The sequence below is a fragment of the Solea solea genome, chromosome 2 (genome assembly GCF_958295425.1).
Source record: "Solea solea chromosome 2, fSolSol10.1, whole genome shotgun sequence".
Lineage (NCBI taxonomy): Eukaryota > Metazoa > Chordata > Actinopteri > Pleuronectiformes > Soleidae > Solea > Solea solea.
In genome coordinates, this window is record NC_081135.1 from 11874940 (window position 1) to 11885106 (window position 10167).

The window sequence follows — 10167 nt, forward strand, 5'->3', positions numbered from 1 at the left end:
GTGTTTTATTTTAATGCCTGTTCCCACCTGGTGTAATCATCAGAGATAATGATTATCCTGTTTATTGTGTTTTAATTAAGAAAAAAACTTTCCCCCACGATATTTCAAACTTTTACATCCTGTGGAAAGCAGAATATAGGGAGTAATGAGCGGCTAACAACTGATGTAATATAAAAGGCATCTAAAACAGCAGACAAAGGCCCTATGGATGAGTTCTTACCCCACCCCTAAATCTGACCTTTCCTGCTAGTGAATGCAATATCCTGTGGTTGAGCTTCTCATCTCCCTCAACCAACAGAAACCAGATGTGGAGCTCAAAGCCTACACATAGTCCTGAAGCAGAGTTATTCCCTCTGTCCATGAGCAGACCCGGACTCTGAGGCACAGAATCAATGTATAAATTGAATAGTTCATGATTGGCACTGGGAAAAAAAAAAACAGGGGGACCAGAGATACTCAGGAATTTGGGTGTGTTGTTCTTATAGCAGCTGTCTCTGATGAGTGAAATGGGCGGAGTTACCCTTTAGTATGAAAACACATACTTTTGGATGTACAACAGGAAGGCCTAAAGATTATCACAGGACCAATTGAAGGGCGAAGTGCTGAAACTGATGATTAATCGGTTAAATTTGTACACCCCAAAAAAATTATTTTTTTGGTGAGCATCACTTTAAAAAATCCAGGAACATTTGGAGAAAGGGTTAGCAGAAGATGGTGTAAAGCCACATACTACTAAGGTTTTAGCTCCAGAAGTAATCTGTGTCCATACTACAGCTGAAAACGTATATGCATTCATGTCCTGGTGCAAACAGGAAACAGATCCTCTTTGGTTTAAATTAATTCAAACACCCCTGTGAGCTCCCCTAATACACCACAGAAGTAACAGTGCTATTACCATTAGAGTATCCAGAGAGCACTCAGTACAGTATGATGAAATAGACAATTCCTGACTACTAGAGGAAGCTCTGACAGCTTTTAACTTAATTATGCCTCAAACTGAACATTTAACATTTAAAAAAAACAAAAAAAACAATACGGTAAAACTACTCATGGGCAATATCCACATACAGCAACTCAATGATTTACTTTGTAAAGTTTGGTTTGAATCTCTGCACTGTTGCAGCGGTGCATAACTTGCATGTCAGCTGTCATTAGGCTGAAAAAATAAATAAATAAATCTTCTAGGTTGCAAACAGACACCATTTGAACACTATTGCAATTGTTTTACATGACAATTACATTACAATTAGGTGGAATCACTACCTGTGTGATGTTTGTTATTTCACAGCCTGTCACAGCCAAATGAAGCTGAGCATGTGAGGGAAGTGAAGTGGTGTGTGTGTGTGTGTGTGTTACAGTCACAGCTGTCACCTGTGCCACATTACATACTGCTGAGTCAAGGCGGTTTCCTCTCTGAAAGCATTTGGCTGCGGTCATTCATCCTTCAAATGTGTTGTTAACACTCACTCTAAACTGCTTCAGCTGTCAATAACCCCGGCAACTACTTATGTTTCACTGAGGCTCATTGTTGACGTGAAATCACTCCAGTGAAAGTGTTTATGGTGACTGATGGTCTATCTGTTTTATGCGTAGCTCGCTCACACAGCAAAACTGCTGCTAGGCCCAAATCGTGTGGCTTTTGAGGAAGAATTTCAAGGGGTGTCAGTGCGCGTGTGTGTGTGCGTGTGTGTGTGTGTGTCAAAGCTGTCAAAGCGCATCACCAGGTGAACTCTTGGTACTTTAATTGTAACTACCACAAGGACATTACTGTGTTATCACTAATTGTAATGCACTTTCTTACTCTACACCTTCCTCATGTTTTACTATAAACGGAGGGAAATGACTTGTGGAAAAACTGTGACATAAGCCTGTTCAGACAAGTCAACGACAGTGAGTCAATGAAGGTTTGGAAGTCAACTTTCTGCTGTCTCAAAGCCACTCACTGAGCAATTATAAATATCACCATACGGGTCTCATTTATGGAACCTGACTTTTACGTGTAAATCCAATGTCCCTTGAATTGTGTGATAATTTGGCAGATGACTGTATTCCTTTCTTTAGGATGTACACCATGTCTACACAGCTTTGTCCTTTTTAATTTCGCTACAAAAAGGACCAAACTTGACACTGCAGAGTTCACACGGAGAGCAGCCTGCTGTTGTACAGCCTTGCATGTGAAACAACTGCGAGCGAAGATGGCCTCTCGCGTAACCAGCGCGGTTTTTCATCCCACTTTCTCTCTAATGAGCTGATTACAAAACATGAGCAAACCTCACGTTGGACTGGAGCCAGAGTGAGAGACACAGAGACATAGAACGAGAGGGAGAGAGAGAAGATGATGGCAACTAAAGGAACACTAAGAGGGCGGAGGGAGAGGTTACAGAGCCGGTTGCTAAAGACAACCACATGTCTTTATATCCAAGCTCAACTCTTACTCTCTGTGTCTCTTGTCTCTGTCTTCTATCTGAGCGGAGACTGTGGTCTGGCACCGAGTCAGCACCATTTGGTATCTAATATCTCCCATCATATGGAAATGCAAAAAAAAAAGGGAGCCCAACCACTATACCCTCGAGGCTGCGTTGACTCTGTAGCTATGGGAGGGCCTAGTGTAAATCATAACTTACAAACTCTTTGCCCTCTCCCCTGCCGACATAAAACCGGGAGTTTGCAGCACAACACATCCCACTGCTCCTCCTCTTTCTTTCTCCGCATGCCGGGTCTATTTTGTTGTCAGTGGCCCCCCAATCTCTGCCTCTGCATCAGATTAAGGCCTCGGGGCAAACATCACAGACAATACGCCATTGTCTGCGCGTCTGTGTCGGTCTAACTCAGTGGCTCCCAGTCACACAGAAACGCCTGTTGGCTGTTTGAAGAGGAAGTGCTAATGATACAGTGGAGGGAAATCATGATCTTTTCCCCTCCTACATTTTAATACCAGCAACATCTTATCATCTTTTTACATCCACCAGCAAGAAGTGAATTAAACCACAGGAGGGCGTGAGGGAAGCAAACAGGAGCCAGCTCATATTACACATCACACTGGTCCCTCTCTCTCTCCCTCTCTCTCTCTCTCTCTACATTTGGCAATTATTTTAAATAACAACAGTGTCCTTCCTTATTGCCATCAACTGCAATTATGTCAAGATTGCATCTTCCACCCAAACAATGTTTAGTCCTGACAGTATTTGTCACCTGAGTTTCAGTCACACAGTTCAACAAACAGATGGAAAGAATGTAGACATGGTGGGCAACTTTATTTAAGGTGGAAATCCCTACATCATATGGGAACACTCGAACACTCTTTTTAAATTGCCCATTGCAGCATTGGCTGGTTTTACTCTCAGAAACTTGCTAAATGTTGCTAAATACATTAATGCGCTTATCTTTAAATACCAAATGTTGTTTGTTTTAATGACCTGTTTTTGCAGACATAAAATGCAGCGAAGGGAGATAGAGCACAAGTGTTATTTGGTTGTGCCAAATGTTTATTTAAGTCATTTTGTGTATCACTGCTAATTAAACAAATGCTACAGTTTATCAGATGGGAGGGAAAAAATTAAATCAGCGCAAAACAATTGTTATTATTTATTGGCTGTGCTGATATTAAATGATCGACATCAGCCAAAGAATAAAGAATAAGAAGAATTAAAACGTTTTGTATCATACTGGTTTTCACAAATTATATTTTTGGAAATGGGTCGCGGAGTGAAAAAAACTAAAAAAAAACGCCACCCTTATGTTTTTTTGGGAAAACAATGCTGTCACAGCCTTTAAGCTTGACACGCATGCTCCATGCCTTCTTCTCTGTATTTATTTGGCAGCATAACAACACACACACCAAATACAGGCCTGGCAAATATACTACAGAAGAAAAGAAAGGAGATCGTAAGAACACAAATGTCTCTCATATTTACTCCAGATATTCTCAATTCTCAAATCTCAAAACACAGTGAGAAGAACACAGCAGGAAAAGCTCTTCTATAGCAAGTGAGTGGATGAGTGTGCCATCTCCTGCCTGCTCCACCCAGGCATCACTCCTTCACCTGGACATTGTCCTGCTGTTGTGAACATGTCGGACTCAGACAATCACCTACTGTGTTCATTATACACGGATGGCAAACCCCAGAGAACGTCCAGACTAGATGTTTGAATGTGCAATGCATTGACAAGCTTCTCTAATCTCATCTTTCAGGAGTTCACATATAGAGATTTGATTTGTCTGAAGTGCAGATGAGGTGCTTTCTTTCAGTAAGGTGTAAAAAATGGATGGCTCTTTGCCTTATGCGTAATGCTAGATTATTGAACGACATTGCTAAAATTTCACACTAATATCATTAATGATTATAACTTATCACTTGCACAGGTGAGCACCAAAACCTGCAAATTAAGACACAAAAGACAGAAAAAAACAACCATCTCCAATGTTTTTCTAAGCCATTTCATCTAAAACTGTATGACGTGAGTAGGTTAAACTAGACCAAACTGGGTGTAGATGCAGTTGCAGGGTTGTAAAAAAAAAAAAAAAAAAAAAGCAGTCACTTTCCATTGTCCCGAGAGTTTATCTTGTGTTGAGGTAATGAAATCAGTCTCACCATCCCCCCCTTCCCACAAGTAAGTGACCTCCTGTGACCTGGGCAGGTCCCCCCCCCCCCCAAGACCAGGTCTACAACCACCATTGTTCTCTTGTAGGCTGATAGACAATGATGATGTTCCTGCTGAGATGCTTTTGGGAAACTCGGTTTCCTGTGACTCAGTTAAGGAGTCCGAGAAGAGCTCGGCTAGGGAATGAATGATGGGAAGATCTTTCCACTGTGCTGGTGATGACACACCATACACTGTGCACAGGGCTTTGAGGAGATAATATCTGCGGAATTACAACAAAGATCCACAGGAAGATGGTTGTTAAGATTAAACATGGAAATATCGTTTTTTTTTTTAACAGAGTTAACAGTTTCTATCCTGCTTTAGATGAATGTGTGTTCGTATGGTGGCATCTTACAAACACTGTAAATCAGTCGTACACATAGTACTGTTTAATATTGATATTTATTGACCGGTAATGCTATCAACGGCGAGCCCAGGATTTGTTTGCCTTTCCAACTTTTCAACTGGGACGCAGAATAAATACTCCCAGTTCCGACTTGCGATGTAAATGGAACACAGTAGAAGTGCTCCCTGACTGATGAGGTCAATCAGCCAGTAATGATCTTGACGCTTATTTCACCCTAAAGGCCTTAAAATGGCTTGTTCAAGGCACCTCAACCTCCCCTCTGTTTTCCAGCGGCATGTGTGTGTTTTTGGAGGTTGCGTGACGTGGAGGACATGGAGGACGTTGAGACAATCCGCCGTGACCTAAGTTTTTGTGCTGCTGGGGTTCGAGTGTCCACTCGTAGCTGCTCTGGTGTAAAGATAGAGAAGCGCGTGGAGTGTGGACGCGAAACCAGGCCCCCGAACTTTACCCCCGCGTACTTGTCCGAGGTGATGTGAGACTATTTAACCTCACGCACTTGAGAGAATGGAGAACGAACGGGACCGAGTGAAACAACAGGCGTTTGAACAAGCAGCAAATGTCCTCTGGTGTCCTCGTCCAATGAAGGGCTCTACAGATGAATGAAAGCAACTACCGCTCTCTCTCTCTCACTCACTCTCTCTCACTCACTCTCTCGTTCTTCCACTTCTCCAGCCCCCTTAAGTGTGCACTGTAAGTGATAATGGTGGCAGCACTCAGCACGTGGCTGAGGACCCACACTCCTGACAGGAAGAGTTCCACCTGAATCACTGATGCTTGAAATCACTTTTGCTCATTTATATATTTCTATCTATTCTATATGTTCGATAGAAAAATGCAAACATCTGCTTTTAAGCGATTGTAATTTGGATATATCTGAGTAAATAACTGTGTAACTTAGTTTTACTACGACTCGGAGTCATGACACATCCTCTGTGATCTCTATGAGTGATAAATTTAAGATGCTTAAAAAAAAAAATACAAATTAATACAAGACAGACTGGTATTTACTGGTCCACCGTTTCATTTCAACCTATGGAAATGTGTAATATTTGATATTTTTGTATTTGTTTTAATAGTATAAATATCATTCAAATATGGATTAGGGGTGGGCAATATGGCTATAAATTTATTTTCCTTCTTAAAAAACAACTACAAATAACTAGGGCTGCAACTACTATTCGATTAAAATATTATTAAATTACTAATTAACTAACTAATGGATTCACTGATAATTGATTAGAGTGTTTTTTTTCAAAAAACGAAAACAAGCGTTCTGATTTTTCCGCTTCTGAAATGTTCCATATAACAAATAAGTAATTACAACTGAATAATTGACAAGACATTTGAGAACCTCATCATTTCCAGGTTTGGTAAACTCTGATCATTTTTTACACACCAAACAAAGTACATAATTAATGGAGAAAATAAGCGACAGATGAATTGTTTATGACAATAATCATGAGTTGCAGCTCTACCAATAATGCAAATAATGAAGAAATGGTCAAAACAAATTTAGCTTTCTTATTTATTTGTTTTTTAATTCTGTTTTCTATATACACTATATTTACAGAGGCCTCCTCCTGTCTAATTAATATTTACTAGATGTTTAAAAGTGGTAAAACCAAGATCCAGACACTTCATTTGGTCAATGGTTTTGGCAGCATAATAAAAAAAGTAAGGGTAGGCTGAAAACTCTTAGTTACTGTATCAGTATGGTTATCAGTACTGACAATTTACATCACAAAATAGGCATCAAGAACACACTGGTATGGATTTATCTTAAACTTGAACTACAGCATGATGAGCAGCAGGTCAGAGGTTTACCGAGCAGTCGCCCTTATTCCTTACCCGCGGCCACTAAAAATCCACTGCAAACATTTGATTTAGCTGAATCACTGAGGCCCCCGGGCCTCCGTCCACCACACCACGCTGAACACGTCACCATCCTGACGTGACAGGCTGCTGAATGGCTCCGCTGCTACAGTACAGCGGGGTCGAGCTGGTCTTACAGGCATTTTCTCTTCTTCTCTAACCTTTGAGTTTACTCAGCAGGAGTGGGTGGTGGTGGTGGTGGTGGTGGTGGGTAAGAGAAAGAGGGGCGGCTGAGTGGTGGGGGTGCTCCTCCCCCCTCCTTAGAGTCACTCAGACTTTCACCCCTCTCCTCCGACCCTCCTCTCTCTCCCTGTACGCTAGACTTCATCGGTATTCCTCCTGAAAGGAGGAAGAAAAAAAACACCTACTCCTCCTCCTCCTCTTCTTGAAACCCCTCTAACAACACACATGCAAACCAGTCACTCCTTTTCCAGTATATGATTCATTACATTTGCTGCAGATTTCCAGAAAAGAGACTTCACAAGATCAATACAACTGGGGTGTGCATGTGCAAAGAGGTGATACATAGAGGAGCATGCAGGGGCCGGGGCTGCAAGATGAAAGTGACATGGTCACTATGGCTCTCAGCAGAGCCCCTGAACTGAAGGCTGAATGAGCTGAATAGGCACATCCATTCTTTAGTCCTTTCAGCCTCCGTAGGCTGGAACTGTTGGAACTGTTCATTCCTCACAATGGCCAAATGCACTAAAACTTTTTCTCCGTCTTTTTTTCTCATGCAAATCACCTCGGCGCTGCCTGGGTTTGTCATCATGTTAAGTGGAAAACGTGCATGTATCCTGACACCACGAGAACATAAAAAAAACGGTTGCGTCATATACGACATTACACGTTCGTTCTTTTATTTAGCCTCCATTAAATTACTCTTAAATCTGCTCATTTTCGTCTTAAACATCTTAAACATCTTAAGCTTGAAGCTTCCGTTTGATTTTTTTTTTACTTTACTTTCTTACACACAAATAAACCCACTTTTATATATATATATATATATATATATATATATATATATTTTTTTTTTTACTAATAAAAATGGCAAAAAACAAGTAAGACACACGTGGGGCTTGTCCTGCGTCCACACATGAGTTTGGAGATCATTAGCAGCGCTTGTTAGATGAGGCTAAAAGCCAACAGCAAATATATCTGGTTAAGAGGCTCACAAAGGCGTCAAGTGTTTGTTGACTGCTCAGCCTGAAGAGCAAATAGTAAACTTTGAATCTTTCATCAATATGTACACATTTCCATAGCAGCAGCAAGGATGAGTCTGTGTTGCGTCTCTAGTTTCTATACAACAAGTTCTTTTTTTCTGCTTTGTAGAATTAAAAGATTAACAATTTCAAGTGCTTGAAAAGTGTGAGCGTGACCAGCGTAAGTGCAGGAGTGAGCTGAAACTATTAATCGATAACGAAATGCATTGCTAATTATTTTGACAATAGATTAACCGGTTCAAGTGTATTTTTAAAGAAGAATTTTCAGCTTCTTGATTGTGAATATCTTTGATTTTTTTGATTGAATTTAGTTTTTCTTACATTTTACTTACTCAAAAGCTGATAAATGACTGGAGAAAATAAATGTCAATAAATTCAACATCAAGAAAAGTGTTTTTCTTGATGTTAACTTGACTTCAACACACATCATATACTGTACTATAATTTCTTTTTATATGGTGTGGGGGAAAAACATTATATTTGTGATGAAAATGGACAAACGTAAGTAAAATTTGCAAAGTTACTTTAACTGGAATTACATTTGGGGTGCAAACATGAGACCGCAGTATAGCTTCATACTCTGCAGACAACCTGAGAGTGTGGCACATACTGTGTGTTTGTTTGTATATGTATATTTTGCTTGATAAGTTAACTTTACAGTCACTTGCATCCTTGAGTCTAACCAATGATAATTCAGCAGCTTGAAATGCTGCAGACTTTGAGAGAAAAACACAAGTTTGTGTTCAACTATTTCAAGATTTTGCAAGAGGAAGGGTGGGTTGGGTGGTGGGGGGTTGGCGCCGAGTCTTCTGATCAAATCTCTTCCCATATGGATCAAGTTGCAGGACAAGGAATGTTCTGGATTCCTGTGTCAGATAAGTTCAAAGTGCAAATAAGATGTGGAGCTGCTCGTGAAGCTGCCTCATCCTCTGCCGCGCAGCGCCGCAGAGGACAAAACTCACACAACACCACCAAACTTTTTTTTACATAACATAAACAAGTCAATGCCAAACTCTGCTGACAGGACAGCATCCCCACGCACACACTCAGTGTCCTTTCCCTCCTTCCCTCCTTCCTTCCTTACCTTCACTGCTATCTCCTTACGCGTCGAAGCCGAAGTTCTCCTCGTCTTTTCTTCTTCTTCTTCTTCTTTTTTGTCCCGAGTAAACGTTCGCGTGCAGTCGGGTTTCCCGTAAACTATGAGTGCGCGGACGCCAACATTGGCACCGAAACGCGCAAACAACACGCGTCCGAGCAAAACTCCATTAAAAAAACAACAACAAGCGACTTTAGGAAAAGTTGGGAATCGCGCAGACTTGGCATAGCATGACCGCCCCCTGTCCTGTTAACTTTTTCTTTTCTTACAATCCATCTTCTCTTCTCCTCTTCTCCTCTTCTTCTTCTTCTTCTTCTTCTTCTTCTCCAGAGACGTGCGCTCTTTCTCTCCGTGCGTCCTGCGTGCGCGCCTTCAGCAAACGAACATGATACGTACAAAACGATGTAAACAAAAATAAAGAAAGAAAAGTTCGAACGGGACTTAGCGCAGTTTGGCTTCACTCCCACAGTTGTTGCAGAGACATGCGGTGCTGTTGAGATCCTCAAGCTGCCGATCTGTTTTCAAACCCCTCCTCACCCTCCTCTTTCTCTCTCTCTCTCTCTCTCTCTCTCTCTCTCTCTCCACCATCTCCTCCTCCCTCTCCCCTCGCTCCCTGGTGAGTTGGGCCATTTGCTGCACCAGATGGGCCAGGCTAACTCAATCAAGCAGTTGTAGTATTATACTACAGAGGAAAGTTAGATAAAGTTTCATTTATTGTTCGATTGTTCACTGGCCTTTATAGTTGTGACTATTTTCATGGAAGCTTTTTTTTCTTTCTTTTTTGTACTGTTGTCACACATGTTCATTAACACTATAGTGCTGCACTGAAAAATGAAAATGGTCGACAGACTTTAAATAATAATAATAATAACTTGGCAAATTAGTTTGGATTAACCTAAATCATTTAGGTGTGACCAAGTGAAGTCATTTTGTTTTCTTTTCAGTTTTTCAACCATTTTCTGAAG

General features: G+C 41.0%; 1 protein-coding gene across 1 annotated transcript in view; it reads right to left on the minus strand.

Annotated features, from left to right (window-relative positions):
* Positions 1-9726, minus strand: part of gli2a (GLI family zinc finger 2a) — an 86923-nt gene extending 77197 nt beyond the window's left edge. The window contains exon 1 of the mRNA XM_058616879.1: positions 9191-9726. The gene's annotated coding sequence lies outside the window, so the exon portion shown is untranslated. The remainder of the gene's footprint in view (positions 1-9190) is intronic.
* Between the last annotated feature and the right edge of the window lie 441 nt (positions 9727-10167).